General features: G+C 43.2%; 1 protein-coding gene across 1 annotated transcript in view; it reads left to right on the plus strand.

Moving 5' to 3' along the window:
• The window catches only part of pex5la (peroxisomal biogenesis factor 5-like a), a gene marked incomplete at both ends in the record, with an annotated part of 217,787 nt that overhangs the window by 35,132 nt on the left and 162,993 nt on the right, over positions 1-19,662 (plus strand). The window lies entirely within an intron of this gene.

Below are 19,662 nucleotides of genomic sequence, written 5' to 3' on the forward strand. Positions count from 1 at the left end.
CTTAATCCTATTAACTTGTACATTTAGTTGCTACGTTGTGATGCTACACACACACACACACACACACACACACACACACACACACACACACACACACACACACACACACACACACACACACACACACACACACACACACAAATTCAAAAGCCAATTTCGATTTTAGCCAGATTACATTTTTGATTTCATCCTCCCATGTATTGTGATGTAAAAAAAAAATTTCTACCCCATTACTGTTACCCCATTACCCAGCACAAATATACTGATCTCAGGCCTGTAGAAGAAGTCCCTCTGCTCTTTCCTCCGGGCACCTTTGCAGAGTCAGAAGGACTGGCTGGGGAAATCATCACGCATCGTTACTCTTTAAAGGGCCGCTCTCACGCTGAAAAGGGCATTGGTGCTGACATGATGAATAAAGTCTGGTATGGTGGAAATAATCCTATTTAATACTCCAAAGCAGGGGTCACTTTTTAGAGCAGGTGAATAAGCCAATAGTTCAAACAAGCAGGCTGCTTAGGGGAACATATGTTATGTGAGGATAATATGCTATACATCAGTTAATTTTCGCAGCTGTGTTTTGTCTAAAATGCATATACATTTTTGTAATTTTGTCAATTCTGATTTTTAAATTTTTTTTTTGAAATCATTACATTAACCATTCATCAAGCAATGTGCATTTCATGATACAGTGTGAAGGCACTGGAACATCCAGGAAGGTTGACTCAAGTTGGAATGAAGTGCAGTGTGCTGGAATAAAGCCATCAAGGAGCACTCTTCTATCCACTTTCAGCCAATTTCATGGCACATGGTGTTATAAATCTGTCCGTGAAGAGAATATATTGTTGTTGTTGTTGTTTTTTTATTGTTGTTCCTGGCCCAAAAAAGAGACTATACAGTACATTAAAATGTTTGGTCCAAAAAAGTTAGCAAATTGTAGAAACTGCTATCATGGGTTAATGGGTGTCGACGTTTTTAAGATTTAGTTTTTTTCTCACAGCTAATTACTGAAGCACAATACAGTTAGCCCGTTTTCTTTATTATGGGTTTAATTAATTATTGTCTATTTTTTATTCCACACTCTGATTGCTAATTTGCCGGAGCAATAATAATAACAGGAAGAAGAAGAACACATGTTTCTATCTGTGTCCTTACAAACGACAAGATGAAAGGAATATATTTTGGCTGTTAACTGTACTTCATGAAGGGTATTTTGATTGGACGTATATGAAATATTCATGTAAAGTTCACTCAAGAGTTGCGAGTTGAGACACCTAGAGACATGAGGAGCTGTCTTGGTGCGGCTTGCAGAAGAGGAGACACGAGGAGCTGTCTTGGTGCGGCTTGCAGAAGAGGAGACATGAGGAGCTGTCTTGGTACGGCTTGCAGAAGAGGAGACATGAGGAGCTGTCTTGGTGCGGCTTGCAGAAGAGGAGACATGAGGGGCTGTCTTGGTGCGGCTTGCAGAAGAGGAGACATGAGGAGCTGTCTTGGTGCGGCTTGCAGAAGAGGAGACATGAGGAGCTGTCTTGGTGCGGCTAGCAGAAGAGGAGACATGAGGAGCTGTCTTGGTGCGGCTTGCAGAAGAGGATACATGAGGAGCTGTCTTGGTGCGGCTAGCAGAAGAGGAGACATGAGGAGCTGTCTTGGTGCGGCTTGCAGAAGAGGAGACATGAGGAGCTGTCTTGGTGCGGCTTGCAGAAGAGGAGACATGAGGAGCTGTCTTGGTGCGGCTTGCAGAAGAGGAGACATGAGGAGCTGTCTTGGTGCGGCTTGCAGGAGAGGAGTCATGAGGAGCTGTCTTGGTGCGGCTTGCAGAAGAGGAGACACGAGGAGCTGTCTCGGTGCGGCTTGCAGAAGAGGAGACATGAGGAGCTGTCTTGGTGCGGCTTGCAGAAGATGAGACATGAGGAGCTGTCTTGGTGCGGCTTGCAGAAGAGGAGACATGAGGAGCTGTCTTGGTGCGGCTTGCAGAAGAGGAGACACGAGGAGCTGTCTTGGTGCGGCTTGCAGAAGAGGAGACATGAGGAGCTGTCTTGGTGCGGCTAGCAGAAGAGGAGACATGAGGAGCTGTCTTGGTGCGGCTTGCAGAAGAGGAGACATGAGGAGCTGTCTTGGTACGGCTTGCAGAAGATGAGACATGAGGAGCTCTTGAGATAAAGATGACATGTCCGTGCCGAAGCATATAGCAGCAGCGGGTAGCAGCACCTCCTTATTACCAGCCTGAGAGAGAACTCCACAGTTCAAGGTCAGGGAAAAGGATGTGGACACAATTGGGTGCAGCGGTGCATTGAGACGTGGTTCTACTCAAGACATTGAAAATGACTTTTCTAAATTGACTCTACACTTATTCTCAAAATGGTCTTTAAATCTTAAGTACTTGGTCTCACCAAAGGATCATATTCACTTAATTTCCTTCATGTCTATGTCCTGTTTATAGACATTGACCCCCCTTTGGCAATGGGCTTTCTTTATCGAGAACTTATCCTTAGGGCACATATATCTTTATTATTAAATCGAGCACGTATCCTTATCCTTAGGGCACAAGTACTTTCTATTATTAAGTATTTTCATATAGAACCTTCATTTACAGTATATAAAAAATTAAATCATAAAAAGCATTCAGCACATCATCATTAATCCACCGGTATGATTTGTAATACGGCGGCATCACCTCAACAAAACAATGCACTAGAAATAAAGTTCAAGTTCAAGTTCAAGTTTCAAGTTTTGTTTTATTTGTCACATATAAGGTACATGTACAGTATAGTGAAATGCTTGGTTCTGTATGACCCTCCTGAGATTGTGTTTTATAAAACAGTAAAATATATTAGGGCTGTCAATTTATCGCGTTAATTAGATTAATTAATTACACAGCAAATTATTGCGTTATGAAAATTTACTAAAAATGTATTTAAAATTATTTAAAAAAAATGTATATATTTTTTTTTTATCTCATTCATTCCATAAGAACGTAGACTACACATTTACAGACTTTTTTTTAATAAGGCCCATTTGCATGTTCTTGGTATCTGATTCTAGGGACATCTATGGATCTCAGGGAAAGTATTCCCAGTGTCAGAAATACTGTGTCTGTTACTAGGCTTGAGTAAATAGTAATGAACCAAATGAGAATATCAATAATATTTTTTTTTATCTTTGACTGTGAATAACACCATGCTAAAATTTACCAGACCTGAAAAATCTAAGCAAATTAATAAATGGAAGATGATTAAACAGAAGGTTTTGTAGATACAGTACTGAATTCTGCCATCCGGACACATGCAATTTGAAATATGATTATAGAATATAGAATATCAGGCATAAAATGGTTATGCGATTAAAATGCGATTAATTTGATTAATTAATTACAAATGCTGTAATTAATTAGATACATTTTTTTAATCGCCTGACAGCACTAAAATATATATATACAAAATATACAAAACTAAAATATACAAAATGCAAAAATTCACAAAGGCTTGCCCTGTCCCTGTCTTTCAAAACAAAAGCTTTGTTCAAACTGAAGAATCCCAACTGTCCCATATCGTTCCACCGTGATCATATGATTCCTCTTTCGTCAGTCCTGTCCTCACCCTTCAGGTGAGCGTCTCCAGGGTCCAACCTCTCTTGTCTCACGTCGTCTCTCTCTACCTGCTCCTCTCCCCGGCCCGGTTTCTCCTCCAGAATGCTACAGTAACGTGTCAATTAAAACCTATCCTACAGCCATAGCCAGTACAACTTTAACCTTTAGGAGAGTTGGGAATGACAGACGGAGGCTTGTCTCGTCGGGAGACACCCGGCAGTATTGATAGAAAAATAACAGCTGGCCAGCAGTCTATTACTTATTAATCCCTCTCCATCCTCCTGACACCTAAATCTAATTACGAGGTATGGCACAGGGCCCTAACAAAAATCACATAATGAGGAAAACACTTTAATCGCCAGGCTTCCTCCTCCATCATTAACAACAATGTAATAATATCATTGTAATATTTTCTTTCAATTAAAGGCTCTAACAGTAAGTCTGCCATCTACGAGAGAGGAATCGCTAATGCGTTGAAGATTGAAATGATCACACTTGGTAATACTGAGCTGTTGGCCTCTTTCACTTCAGGCTGGAGCCTTTCTAAAAGGCTTTAGCTTCAGCAACGTTATTGTATGAGGGGGAGAAATGTACTCGAGAACCCCCGAGGTACATAGCTCTTCAAAAGAGTCGCCGTTTGTTCTCATCTCCAAGTATTTGCAGAACATACTATGCCCAAAATTGAGAACGGGCAGAATAGTAGACGGGAGCTCTCCAGTCTGGCAGAGGGTGTGTGTTGGTAACAAACCAGGCTGGCAGAGGGCGTGTGTTGGTAATGAACCAGGCTGGCAGAAGGTGTGTGTTGGTAATGAACCAGGCTGGCAGAAGGCGTGTGTTGGTAATGAACCAGGCTGGCAGAGGGCGTGTGTTGGTAATGAACCAGGCTGGCAGAGGGCGTGTTTTGGTAACGAACCAGGCTGGCAGAGGGCGTGTTTTGGTAACGAACCAGGCTGGCAGAGGGCGTGTGTTGGTAATGAACCAGGCTGGCAGAGGGCGTGTGTTGGTAATGAACCAGGCTGGCAGAGGGCGTGTGTTGGTAACGAACCAGGCTGGCAGAGGGCGTGTGTTGGTAACGAACCAGGCTGGCAGAGGGCGTGTGTTGGTAACGAACCAGGCTGGCAGAGGGTGTGTGTTGGTAATGAACCAGGCTGGCAGAAGATGTGTGTTGGTAATGAACCAGGCTGGCAGAGGGTGTGTGTTGGTAACGAACCAGGCTGGCAGAGGGCGTGTGTTGGTAATGAACCAGGCTGGCAGAGGGCGTGTGTTGGTAATGAACCAGGCTGGCAGAGGGTGTGTGTTGGTAACGAACCAGGCTGGCAGAGGGCGTGTGTTGGTAATGAACCAGGCTGGCAGAGGGTGTGTGTTGGTAATGAACCAGGCTGGCAGAGGGCGTGTGTTGGTAATGAACCAGGCTGGCAGAGGGCGTGTGTTGGTAATGAACCAGGCTGGCAGAGGGCGTGTGTTGGTAATGAACCAGGCTGGCAGAGGGCGGGTGTTGGTAATGAACCAGGCTGGCAGAGGGCGTGTGTTGGTAATGAACCAGGCTGGCAGAAGATGTGTGTTGGTAACAAACCAGGCTGGCAGAGGGTGTGTGTTGGTAATGAACCAGGCTGGCAGAGGGTGTGTGTTGGTAATGAACCAGGCTGGCAGAGGGTGTGTGTTGGTAATGAACCAGGCTGGCAGAGGGTGTGTGTTGGTAATGAACCAGGCTGGCAGAGGGCGTGTGTTGGTAATGAACCAGGCTGGCAGAGGGTGTGTGTTGGTAATGAACCAGGCAGGCAGAGGGTGTGTGTTGGTAATGAACCAGGCTGGCAGAGGGCGTGTGTTGGTAATGAACCAGGCTGGCAGAGGGCGTGTGTTGGTAATGAACCAGGCTGGCAGAGGGCGTGTGTTGGTAACGAACCAGGCTGGCAGAGGGCGTGTGTTGGTAACGAACCAGGCTGGCAGAGGGCGTGTGTTGGTAACGAACCAGGCTGGCAGAGGGCGTGTGTTGGTAACGAACCAGGCTGGCAGAGGGCGTGTGTTGGTAACGAACCAGGCTGGCAGAGGGTGTGTGTTGGTAATGAACCAGGCTGGCAGAGGGCGTGTGTTGGTAATGAACCAGGCTGGCAGAGGGCGGGTGTTGGTAACGAACCAGGCTGGCAGAGGGCGGGTGTTGGTAACGAACCAGGCTGGCAGAGGGCGTGTGTTGGTAATGAACCAGGCTGGCAGAGGGCGTGTGTTGGTAACGAACCAGGCTGGCAGAGGGCGTGTGTTGGTAATGAACCAGGCTGGCAGAGGGCGTGTGTTGGTAACGAACCAGGCTGGCAGAGGGCGTGTGTTGGTAATGAACCAGGCTGGCAGAGGGCGTGTGTTGGTAATGAACCAGGCTGGCAGAGGGCGTGTGTTGGTAACGAACCAGAGGCTGCGTGGCATGATTACGTCTCACAGCTCCTTGTGTAATCAGCACCGCTGCTTCCAACTAATCTAGCCTGCGAGGAGCGGTCATGATGAACTCCTCCACGTGGCTGAAGAGGAGGGCAGGCTGACATTTAGACAGGGAAGGGATGCACCATGACAGTAACTTGCCCCCCCCCCCCACTGTGAGTGAGCGACAGTAACATTAGAAGACCAATCCCAAATCGTATCTCCCTTCTGATGTGTAGAATACTCCTTAGGTGACTGTAACATTAGGAAACAGATCCCAAATCGTATCTCCCTTCTGATGTGTAGAATACTCCTTAGGCGACAGTAACATTAGGAAACAGATCCCAAATCGTATCTCCCTTCTGATGTGTAGAATACTCCTTAGGTGACTGTAACATTAGGAAACAGATCCCAAATCGTATCTCCCTTCTGATGTGTAGAATACTCCTTAGGCGACAGTAACATTAGGAGACAGATCCCAAATCGTATCTCCCTTCTGATGTGTAGAATACTCCTTAGGTGACTGTAACATTAGGAAACAGATCCCAAATCGTATCTCCCTTCTGATGTGTAGAATACTCCTTAGGTGACAGTAACATTAGGAGACAGATCCCAAATCGTAACTCCCTTCTGATGTAGAATACTTCCTAGGCTCATTGTGTAGTCGTGTGATTCCCTCCCTCTCGTTATGAACAGTCTTTCACTGATGCCAGATTAAAAGTAGGATATAAATTCCAGCAGGTCTGATGATTGTGTTTCAGTGGTGAGACAATGGACTGCAATTGGGGAACAGGGAAAGGGCCGCTTTGGTTTAAAAATAGGCTCTTGAATTGGCTTTGAAGCAACCTAGACGTGCCGATCGATGGCCTAGCCTCTGTTCCAGACCTGTGGGAGGGGGGGGGGGGGGGGGGGGGGCATGCCTGGGAATCCCTGAGAATCTCCTCAGTGGATATCTGGTGTCTGGCCCTCCTTCCCTACTGCCATAGCAGCCAAAGTCAAAGGAAATTGATCATATATATATACTACTTATATACCTGCATATAACCCATAGCTCTGTATGATAGCATGTACAATAATGCTGTATATACCATATATATATATATCCACATCTGTCTGTACTTACAGTACCTGCACATAATCCTTTTACATATCTGTAGATAGATACTATATCTGTACTAAGTTACATATCCTACTAGTTAAGCTGCTGGCCTGTATGACTACTACCATACTGTCTTTACACTTGTATCACTGTACATATTATACTACAACTCTGTACATACATCTGATTAGCACTATTACTCAGTAGTGCTAATTTGTAATTTTGTACCCAGTTTAATCACCTGTACATTGTATATTGCTGTTGCACTTTACTGCTACATTTGCACTCTGGTTGGATGCAAAACCTCTTTTCATTGTGTGTATAATGTACTGTATAATGAAAATACATATTCATCTAGCCTAATCTAATATAAACTAGATATATGTGTTAAATGTGTCGGGTGGGCTTCCCTGTCTTTGGTGAAAGGATGGAAGAACAAGGCATAGGAACAGCAAGATCATATCAATAACACTGTGCTCACATGAAACAGTGTAGCAATGCTTTGCTAACAGCCCTGGGCGTGTGATTGTACAAGTGTTTCTGTTCTGTGTTAATCTGGCACGGAACACCGGCCATGTAAGAGGGACTGTGAACGGGGTTGGGCAGGGGGTGCGATTTTAATGGGTTACCCTAATTACTTTGTGATGGTAATGGTCCGCCTAGCACTCGTTTGTTGTTTTGTGATTAATAAAAGTATCACTGTTTTGGCCCCCCGGTGCAACGTGCACTCCTCACTGTGTTTCTTCTCACTGTGTAGGTGACACCAAGACACCTGGGCCCTGTTTCTTGTACCTGGATAACTGAGTTAGCCGGATAACTTTAGCTGGATAACTGGGTTAGCCGGACTTTCCGATTTCATGTACCTGGATTTCCCAAATCACCATGACAACATATCCAAAAGTTTGAGCCTGGTCGAAAGCAGAGTTCAAGTTCAAGTTAGCCTGAACTATCGCCACGCCCCCGCAAAGAAGTGACAGCCCGTTTCCTGAAACTATTCCCACAGTCTACGATCTGCATTATACCATTCTGAATTACGTTTTTGTGCTCCATTCTTCCAGAGGGGGCTTTTGAAATGTAAAATAGACCCAAAATGCTGATATTAAATTCACTTTGTCCTAAATAATGCACGTTATATATACCGTGGCGACGGTGGCGCTCGCTCGTGCGATGTACACAAAAATGTGGTTATTTTAATTGTAACTGGGATTAAGATGTCTGATGAGATGCGCTGTTTGACGGATTTGAGAAATTGAATGAGCCGTTGACGTCACATGAATGAATGAGGATAAAGAAATAAAACTTCATTCAAAATAAGGAATATTCTAAACACGGGTCTCTCGTTCATTAATGTATAAACAATGAATTTATCCCATCTGGCACAGTGGCCCAGCGGTAGTGCTCAAGCCTGCTAACTTTTCGACCCGGGTTCAAATCCCGGTGTTTCCAATATGATTTTTTTGAATATAATATTAATGATTATACGCCAAAGTAGCCTGGTTTTAAGTTAAAATATTATAAATCTACATGCATTGAGGATGTCATTCTTTATATAGCTCTCAACGTGCACCAAATTGAATTATTCCTATATTGCAAAAAGAAGGACCCCGGTCTTGAACCCGGGTCGTCCGTGTGGAAGTCAAAAGAACAACCCGTTGGACCACATTGGAGATAAGTTAAACGTTGACTATACATCAATCAATGGGCAAGAAAGCCGTCTCGTAATTCTGTATAACAGTTAACTAGTTATTTTCGCTAGCAAGATCTCATTTGATTATTCAATCCAGCAGGCAAGTTTAAAGAAATATAATCTGATTGATTGAGGTAATGAGGGACTTAGAATTAGCCTATAGATAACGCATTTAACTTGTCGGCGAGGCGATTGAGCCTATTGCAATCTGTCAATAAAGTCTTAAATCAATTAATCAATCAATGCCGTTGAGAATCAGGGTCTCTGCCATCGATACGTGCTGGCTTTCCACCTAAAACGGGAGCGCGCATCTAGCCTGACTTGAGCCTGACTCTCAAGTCTGGCTTGAGTTAACGAGACTGAATCCTCCTTTGTGAAACAGGAAAATCCCGGCTTTGAACATCGGGTTAACTGAAGCTGGATAATGGACATGTTGATCGACTTAGTTGAACCACGTACATGAAACAGGGCCCTGGGAACAACCGCACGTTTTGCATCTCCCTCAGGAACTCCACTCAGTGGCAAACAACACGTGCAGAGAATGAGAAATGATGACGACAAAGCTCTTGTCAGAATAATAATAATAATAATAATAATAATAATAATAATAATAATAATAATAATAATAATAATAATAATAATAATAATAATAATAATAATAATAATAATAATAATAATAATAATAATAAATTGTATTTGTAATGCACTTTTCATTCACTAGGATCCCAAAGTGCTACAGGGTTAAAACATAGTTAAAAAAATATTATTAATAATAATAAAATAAAATACAAATAAAACAAACCTCTTAACCTCTTCCGCCCGTGCGGTCCGGGGGCGGACCGCAAATTACATCACGTCATAAATCAAGCTCTACAGACTGTCTGACAAAATTATCGTTTAATTTTTCAAACGTATTCGAGTATAAATTAAATTTATATGCCTACTATTCTATATTCTATAATAATATTTCAAATTGCATTGGTCCGGATTGGAGAATTCAAGAGAGTACTGTATCTACAAAACCTTCTGTTTAATCATTACATTTACATTTACATTTAGTCATTTAGCTGACGCTTTTATCCAAAGCGACTTACAAGTTCTGTGCGACAAGACAGCAAGAAGGGTATAACTCTATCAGCTGAGTAACAATGTTCATCAAAGTGTTGCGTGTTACAGTGTAGGTTCGTTTATTAGGACAAGTGCATGACATTATATTATAATCATCTTCCCTTTATTCATTTCCTTAGAGTTTTTCATGCCTGGTCATTTTTAGCATGGTGTTATTCGCTGTCAAAGATGCAAAGAAAAATCATAATTCATATTCTCCTTTGTTTCATCACAATTTAAGCAAGCCTAGTAATAGACACAATATTTCTGACACTGGGAATACATTCACCGATAACATGCAAATGGACCTTGTAGAAGTGGAGCAATATTCCATTTATTTAGGTATGTATTTTAGGTGGATTTTCTGAAAATAGGGCTCCGGGCTTAAAAACATAGTATAAACAGAACATTTTAAACAACAGCACAAGAAAAGATTTAATCACAAGAAAAAGCTAGCAATCATAGGCCTTTTGAAATAAGTATCTTACCTTGTACACAGCTGCTCTGCATGAAGACCCATGGTCTTTTATTCTCTTCATTTGGATGTAAGGCTTAATGTCATATCGGGACAAGGCGCTTGAGAGAGAGAGTGAATTCGACCCAGTTTAAGTTGGAGCTTCGCCAAAGGCTACGAGATGTCACTTAACGCCTGCTGCGGAGGATGGCATTTGGCTACACTGACCCTCTATCAGGAATTGATATGCTGTCACAAATGTCAAAGGGGATTACAGCTGATCTCAGGCCAGGTCACTAATGACATTGTGTTCATGAGGAGAACAACACGCTGCTCCCATATGTTTTTTGGCTGCTCACCAAAGCACATTTAGATAGATGTATTGCTGTGTATTGTCTGTATGTGTGATCAAGCTGTTAGCTTGGCTCTGATGTTATCCAGCCTCCACTTGAAACAAAGCGGACTATTCTCTCTAATATTAATTATTGTAGTCCGGCTGGATTATTTTCGATGCTGTGTGAAAAAACAACAGTTTTTAGTTTTGAGGGGTGTGGTTAAGTACTTTCGGTCTCCAGTTTCGATGACGGAGACAGGCAGAGATGAGACAACGGACATGGACCCAGTACTTAGTTGGCGGGGTGAAAATGTGCTGAGAAACAGGTGTATTGCAATGGCCCGTGGGTAAAGTAGTTCAGCATGCGTTGTTAAAAGAGAAATAGCTCCCAAGTCTTTGAAGGTCTCTGGCTCAAAATAAGGTATCGTCATGGTTAAAAAGACATAGATTGAAAAGTATCTACCCGAAAAAGTTCCAAAAGGCCTCAACAAGACCCCAAAGTCTGTGCTTGGTCACATACTGTACAGTATACTGTATGAACCACGATTGATTGATTTATGGATATAGAATCAATATAAACTATGCCTGAGGCATTGAACACGGCATCAGTTTAAACAGAGCCCTAAACGGATAATGTAGCCTACCATCCAGAACGTCAGAGTATTTTATTTATCAATTATACACAGCCATTTATAAATAGCCTATAGCCTTTAATAATGTAAGCACCCTATGAATTTGGATGGTCAAACACTGAGGCAGTTCTCTTTCGACTGTACAAAATTGTGCCATTTATTTTCAGATTCAGACACAAACTGCCACCAACAACAGCCTATTTCTGTGTAGCACAGCTTATGTTGAATCATATTATCCATAAAAATATGTTAGCCTACACACAGCCAGACAAGTAATCATGTCATTCACAACAGTCAACACACTTCAGAGATTGCTTTGAGCAATTATGCTGTCACATACACCGTCCTGTCCACATTATTATTTATGAGAATCAAGATAAGATAAGATATTCCTTTATTGATCCCCTTTGGGAAATTCGGGAAAAACAGGGGAGAGCGCGAACACAGTCCAACACTACCAGAAGTTATGCAATTGAGATTCCCACATTTGGGGAATTCACAGGGGTCAGCACAACCAGAGTGCAATGCTTACCCTCACCCTGGGCGAACCACCTTCTGGATCATGGTAACTCCCCAAGTAGGCCAGTGTTCAGCGATGACAGATCCAATTACGTATGATTTCAGATTGGACTGTGCAACATTATTTGAGGGGTTTCGGAATATCCAATATATTGTTCACAATGGTGTCAATTTCAAAACATTTCTGCCAGTAGGATCACAGTTTCTCATTTGGCCAGATGCATGGATCAGAGGAGGTAAGCACATTCGCCGCCATACTCCCATCAAGTTTGTTTTTATAAATCCCGAAGTTTGCTTAGGAGGGGCGAAACACATTATTTTGAGCATACGAGAGCTTTAAAAATCCTTATTTAAAATGTTTCTTACCCTTCCTCTCCCTGTCCCGTTGCTGCTTTGACACCCAGGTTTCCACACAGGGATTGATTCGATCAGATTAGTTTCAAATGTATTGTCACGAATACAGCACAAGTACACTACAATGAAAAGAGGTTTGTCATCTAACCAGAGTGCAAATGTAACAGTAAAGTGCAACAGTGATATACAATATACAGGTGATTAAAATGGGTACAAAATATACAAATTAGTACTACTGAGTGTACTGTAGTGCTAATCAGATGTACAGAGTTGTAGTATAATATATACAGTGATACGGGTATAAAGACACTAGAGTAGTAAGCCAGCAGGGTAACTAGTAAGAGTAGGATATGTACAGATATAGATATAGTATCTACAGAGTTGGGCGGCACGGTGGTGTAGTGGTTAACACTGTCGCCTCACAGCTAGAAGGTACTGGGTTCGATTCCCGCGTGTGTGTGTGTGTGTTTTCCTGTGGGTCGCCCATCTCACATGTGTGTGTTACTTCTTCTTCGATATGTAAAAGGACTATGTGCAGCTAAATACAGACAGGTGTGGATAGATAGATATATACGGTGAGAACAAATATGTATGGTATACACAGCATTTGTACATGCTATCATACAGAGCTATGGGTTATATGCATATACAGCATATGGATAGACTATAATATGAGGTGGGTAGTTATTATGTTTGATTACTATGATTACAGTAGAAGGCAGCTGTAGACGGTGAAAGCAGTAGGTAGGTATACATTGAGTATAGGCAACAGAGTTCAGAGTCGTACAGTATGGGTAACAGAGCCTAGGCAATGGAGTCAGAGTTCAAAGTTCTAATTTTATACGGTAGGGGGGGGGGGGGGTGTCAATGTGGCACAGAGTTCAGAGAGATGACAGCTGAGGGAAATAATACAATCAATCTTATCTTACACACACACACAGAATACATAGTACACAACCTCGTACACCGCCAGAGAAGAGGGTGAGACGGGCAGAGAGGGTTGTAGGGTCAGCCACCTCTGCCCTCTCTGGGAACCCATGCTCCACATGGGTTCCAGAGATTCCGCATGGCCTCCCTTTGAAGTCTCTGCAGAGGGAACATGACCTCAGTCATGAATGTATACATATTCACACTTGAGAGGAATAGAAACCTGCTATATGCTGCAACTTTTTGACGCACAGTGATTCAGTTTGGAGAGGAGTGTCAGGCTACGAGACAACCGTTGTCTCTTTCTCAGTGGGGCACATGATGTGTCAACGCATCCCGAGGAAACAGGTACCGCACTGGGAAGGAAGCCTGCTGAGTCGCAAAGTTCAGCTGCCAAAGCGGGACCTGATCTGTCCCTCAGGTACCTGCAAGAGGGGAGCGGTGTCCTGTCAGCTGAGCTTTGACACTGGAAACACACATGAACACACACACACCCACGCAGAGTGAAACACACAAGCGTACAAACACAAACACATACGCACACACGCACACACACACACACACACACACACACACACACACACACACACACACACACACACACACACACACACACACACACACACACACACACACACACACACTTTGAAAGGAAAGCAATTCTAATCTAAATCTAAATCATACTGTATCGTACTGCATCATACTATATCATACTGTATCGTACTGTATCGTACTGCATCATACTGTATCGTACTGTATCATACTGTATTGTACTGCATCATACTGTATCATACTGTATCATACTGTATCATACTGTATTGTACTGCATCATACTGTATCATACTGTATCGTACTGCATCATACTGTATTTACTGTATCATTGTCATGGTTTTTGCCTTATTTCGTCTTCCTGTGAGGAATAGCTGTCAATCACTGGTCTCTGTTGTTAATTGCCTCATGGGTCTGCAGGTGTGTGGGCTTGATTGCACCTGATTCAGTGCAGCTGTGCCTATGGAAAGGCTGAGTCTATTAAGTTTGAATCTCGCAGTGTCAACTGCGTTTTCATTTCCTAGTGTTGGTTATCCCTCTGGTCACGCTTTATTGTGTAGTGCTGATCTCTGCCCTATTCAGAATTTAGCCTTTATTTGTAGCCATTCTTGTTTTGGGCTACTGGCTTTGTCCTACACTTTGTTTTATAGAGGCTGAGCCTTTTATGTTTGTGTTTCTTTTGGAACTGTCTTTGCCCACTACGGCACATAAACTCCCTTAGTGGAGGTTTACTGTTTCACGTTTTCAATATAAACTCTGTTATTAGGAGGTGCCTTTGTGGCTTATTTCTTTTTTCTACTATACTGTACCTCTTTATTGAGTGTTGTCCTGTTTTTTGAACTTGATTTATTTTCTTAAATACTCACTTTGAGGCTTCCGCCTGTAAGGGTTGTTTTGTATTGTTTATTTTTCCCCTTCTCCTTAACACTTTCAGCGCCAGAGGTCGCTGTGGGCCGTGTGGCAAGAATGCCAGCGCTTTAATGAATGGGGATACATGCCGGTGTTTGCAGGGCTAAAACTATATTAAATATTAGGGGTGCACCGATATATCGGTCGGGTATCGGTATCGGCCGATAAGTGCCTTGTTGACTGCTATCGGCCTATCGGCCGATAAGCTCAAATGTGCCGATAGCAGTCGCCGATAAATAACCATCAATTTTTGTAGCGTCAAAAGGCAAAAAGTTCACTCGCAACCTACCTGCACAACGCCCGCCGTCCCCCACACACACACACAGCTACTGCATCAAAGTTACTTTATGATTAACAAGGCATTTGTTTTGTGGCATTAACGTTATATAGTTAGTGTTACACGGACAATAACATCAGCATATTATTATTACCCATAGCAGCAAGGCATTACTCCGAGTCCGTTCATTAGCTACCGGGAGATGCAAGACTAACGTTACTGGTGAAAATGTGATTTGCGTTGGAATACTCCTTTGCCAACTTGCTGTACAGTACTTTGCTTGCAGGTCTGCAGCCATTATTGCTGGATTATGAATAGCCCAAACTTTAGCCAAGGTAACGTTATGGCTAAACCTTTAACAATAGTTAACGCTAGCTTTCGGTTAGCTGTTCAATGCTATTAATAACACAACTCCCCGTCAACACCCTCTCTCGGGAAGATGGCATTTAAGAAAGTATCTGCTGTTAAAATGACACAAACATTTGTTTTGTGGCATTAACGTTATATAGTTAGTGTTACACGTTCAATAACAAGCATATTATTTACCCGAAGATAGCAGTAAACAAGGCATTACTCCGTTAGTCCGTTCATAGCTGAGTTCCATTCTGTTGCTCATTCCGTACCAAACTACCCATTCTGCAATCTGTTAATAAAGTTTTCAACCAGACAAATGTATAGAAAGGCTTTGTTTTATTATAACATTTGTTGCAGTAAAATCATTATGTCTCATTTGGTCATGCTGTGGAGCGCTGGTCGGCGGGCCGGGCAGCTAACGTATTCGCTCTCGCAAACAGAACAATGGCGGCATGCCCGAAAGTAGAAAATGAATAAACGCTTGCCGATTGGTGGTAAGGACAGCAGGAGGTGGGTGCTAGCGGTGTGGCGTAATTGGCAGAATCGACTGTCAATCAAAATGGTTCCATTGCATTGGTTGAAAGCTCTGGTTGAGAGAATAGTATCCCGCTGCAGGCCGCCAGAATGGTTCCATTGCATTGGTTGAAAGCTCTGGTTGAGAAAATAGTATCCCTCTGCAGGCCGCCAGACGATACTGGGAGAGAGATAGTGATACCATAAACATATTTCTTGATGTTTCCTTTTTTTAAGTAAGTAAAGAGGCCTACAAATACAAACATACACATACAAATTATACAGTAGTTTCATTAAAAAAAAAATTAAAATTAAAAAACAAAAATTAAAAGAAAATTTTAAAAATTTACAAATACTTATATACAAATATACAAATATCGGTATCGGCCGATAGTGTTAGTTGAACAATCGGTATCGGTGGCCAATTTTCATATCGGTGCATCCCTATTAAATATCATAGCTATGGATATAAAACTATTGCCCATTTGACATCGAGTATCTATCGTTCAATTTGTAAAAAAATAAAAAAGATAATGCATCCATACATTCCCGTTTTATACCCTGGTGAATATGAGTATAGTTTATGTCAGTCTTTATTCATGCAGTGGCACACACAGATACACACACACAAAAAAAAAAAATTTGGGTCGCAGATGAAATGTTCCTATCTGCGTTTGACCCATCTCCTCGTCCTTCCCCCCAAGGGCAGCCGGAAGCAGACATGGGCTGAGGCTTGGGGCCGCGCCCGGGGACCAATGAGTAATTCTGTGTAATCCCAGGAAACGCCGCTATGCAGCGTTTTAGTGCATTTCATTAGAAACTGTGGCATTCCTCGCCTGGATCAACAATCAATCTGAAATCAACGCTATATTATCGGTATTATGTTTCATCATGCATGCATGAAAAGGTGGGGGGGGGGGGGGGTTCTATGCTTCGATCGCCACCAACGGCATACGTTGTGGAGTAACATTACAGTAACACTTTTGGATCACAATGAAGGTATGCTCAGATCAATGCAAGATTGATACCATATAGCCCTTACCTTGACTAGGATGGACTGCAAAAAGAATATTCCAATTATCGAATCGCCATTCCAAGTATTGATGTCGATCGTGTTGCCAACATAATCCACCAAAGAACATGAATCGGGAGTACTTGATTATCCTCAATCCATGTGTTATAACCGCTCGCCATGCCTGACTAGGAAAACCCCGACGGACTTTTTAGAGCCAGAGAGTTTCCAAGGATGTGCAATACCGGCCGCAAGGCGGCAGGCGGCGGTATTGGACGTTTGCAATCTCAGACCCATTCCCAATGATAACATCAGGCTCCCTCGATGGATTATGAATGGAAATAGCGAATAAAAGGAATAACGACCAAAACCCGACTTTTCTCGGGTTTGGCGCTCAAGCGATGGCGAGTTAACCCGACTTATCTCGGGTCTGGCGTCCAATGTGTTAATGTCTGCGTAAGCAGTTTTGTGGTTATTCGTTACACGGATAACTTAAAGACTCCCTATTATCTGCTCGTGACCCACACACACACACACAGCCCTCACAGAATGAAAAAGCAGTTGACACTGCGAGATTCAAACTTAATTATACAATGGCATGCAAATTTCTTGATTCTGATTGGCTGAAACAGTTGTTTCAGACGTTGTTATTTCGTATAACACACTCCACGTGACCCCAGAACCCTCCCACAATCGAATTCCTTTTTTTCCGAATAACTCCGCCATTCATCCTTTTTGTAACTCGCCCGACCATCCACCAGGCGGCAGTATTGAGCCGTCGTTGTATTGAGCCGTAGGATCCAGCTGCAGCGCCGGAGATGTATATATGAATTATGAATGCCATGGCGAAAAAATTAAATATTGATCTCAATATCGCTGTACAGCGTGGTGTGGCAGACAACGCATGGCGGGCAATACCGCTATACAGCGTGAACGGCGGTGGATGTGTTAACAATTGTGTGTATTGAGCTGTACTGTATTGTACCCATTCTGCAATCTGTTAATAAAATTTTCAATCAATCAATCAATCAATCAAATAACAACCAGTAACTTCACTGTTAGATGGCATGCTTTGTAGCAACCTATGTATAGATGTAGCACTGTCTATCTGTATGTCATATATGTTATGATGCATTGAAAATGGGGGACCCTGATGTAAACAAGACGAAAGTCTTTCTCTGGTCTGCATCCCCTTAACAATTGTGTGTATTGAGCTGTACTGTATTGTACCCATTCTTTAATCTGTTAATAAAATGTTCAATCAATCAATCAAATAACAACCGGTAACTTCACTGTTAGATGGCATGCTTTGTAGCAACCTGCCTCTGCAAAAGGACACTGTTGCACGAAGCGATTTCACTGGATGTCCCGGACACAATGGAAGTGTATGTGTAGCATCCTGAATATTCTGCTAATTATTCAGAAGTGCTGACTAACTTGTTACTTCCCCTGTGTGCACAAAGATGTGATAAACAGTGTTCCTTTTTGATATCTCGCCCGGACTAATGATGCAAGGTGCTCTTCTTTCTCCGGCTTCGATATGGACCATTAACATGACATTGAAGCATCTTTCTTCCTGCCTTGAGTGTCCTATAGTGGGACCAGTTTGCGGTCGCCAGCAGGGGGCAGTGGTGGCAGGCGGAGCGAAGGAGGAAGGAGCAGCGAGTGAGAGATGATTACCTGGAGGGCGGAACAGAAGGAAGTTCTCTTCGACAGTGAACTCGGACGTGAGCGGACGTGAACGGGCGTGTGCTCTCGACGAGCCCTGTTTGAAGAGTCCCGTTGAAGAGCCCCGTTGAAGAGCAACGGGAGATAACGAGTACTCTGCTATAACACGGGTTATCCTAGAAGTACAAGCGATAGAGAAGTGTGTGAGTAAGCGATACGGAAAGAAGAACCAACGTCCATAGATAACGTGTTATCCTAGAAGTGTGAGCGGTGTATTAGCTTGCTGCTAACGGCTATAGTGACTCGAGTATACCACCAGGCGAGCGTCGCTGAAGACCGGTGGTGCATACAGCCACGTTGCGTTAGCAGTACAGGCGATAGCAGGAGGGTTCACTAAGACCTACAGTTTAGCTGTGTTTAAGGTAGCCAACAGTTTAGAGCGCGCCAGGCCAGTCAGCAGCCCCGCAGTGGACGTCTCATCAACGCAGCAGAGGACACCTCTTCCTCCAGCAGAGGTCGCCACAACACAGCACGCTCCTCCAGTTCAGCCACTGCCCCTGCTGCCTACCCCAGCCCGCTGGCTGTGCTCGCGGGATCGCCCGACGGCCATCTTGTCACCCGGACGAGGGGTGGTGAGAGTGGATCCGCCATCTTGGTTAAGTACAGCGGTACTTCGTGTGCCAAAACAGTATCCATTTGAAGCGAACGCTAACGACCAGTGTCTAGGGCAGGGGTGGCCAACCTTTTTTGAACCAAGATCTACTTTTTTATTTACCACCTAGCCCGAGAGCTACCAGCCAAAATTGTATATTGTAAGCCGTCATTTGAGGCTTTATAAAAGCAGCATAATGAACACAAATCTGTCAGTGCTGAGTCCGACCTCATCTTAAATAACAAACAGCATTGCTTGTTGTAGTTAACAAGGAGAGGAAGAGTTGATTTAGCAATTTCTTTTATTATTTTTATTTTTTTTATAATCAAATTTTATTAATCAAGATCTACTTGAAATCAGCCCGCGATCTACCTGTTGATCGCGATCGACTGGTTGGGCACCACTGGTCTAGGGGTACCCCAACCATTATAAGCCGGCTTTAGTGTAGGTTTTTATTTGGTAACGTGGGCCCACATGTAACTTATTTTTGTATTGTGATAACGTTAGGTTATGACTATAACCAAGTTCTGTTAGCTAGGGGCGATGCTTGGCATCGCCTTCTGCACTATCTCGCGTACGTGCACGCGTACTGAATAAACCACAAATGTACCTCTAATACCAGTATT

This window comes from Notolepis coatsorum, assembly GCF_963971535.1.
Source record: "Notolepis coatsorum genome assembly, chromosome: 2".
Taxonomy (NCBI): Eukaryota; Metazoa; Chordata; class Actinopteri; order Aulopiformes; family Paralepididae; genus Notolepis; species Notolepis coatsorum.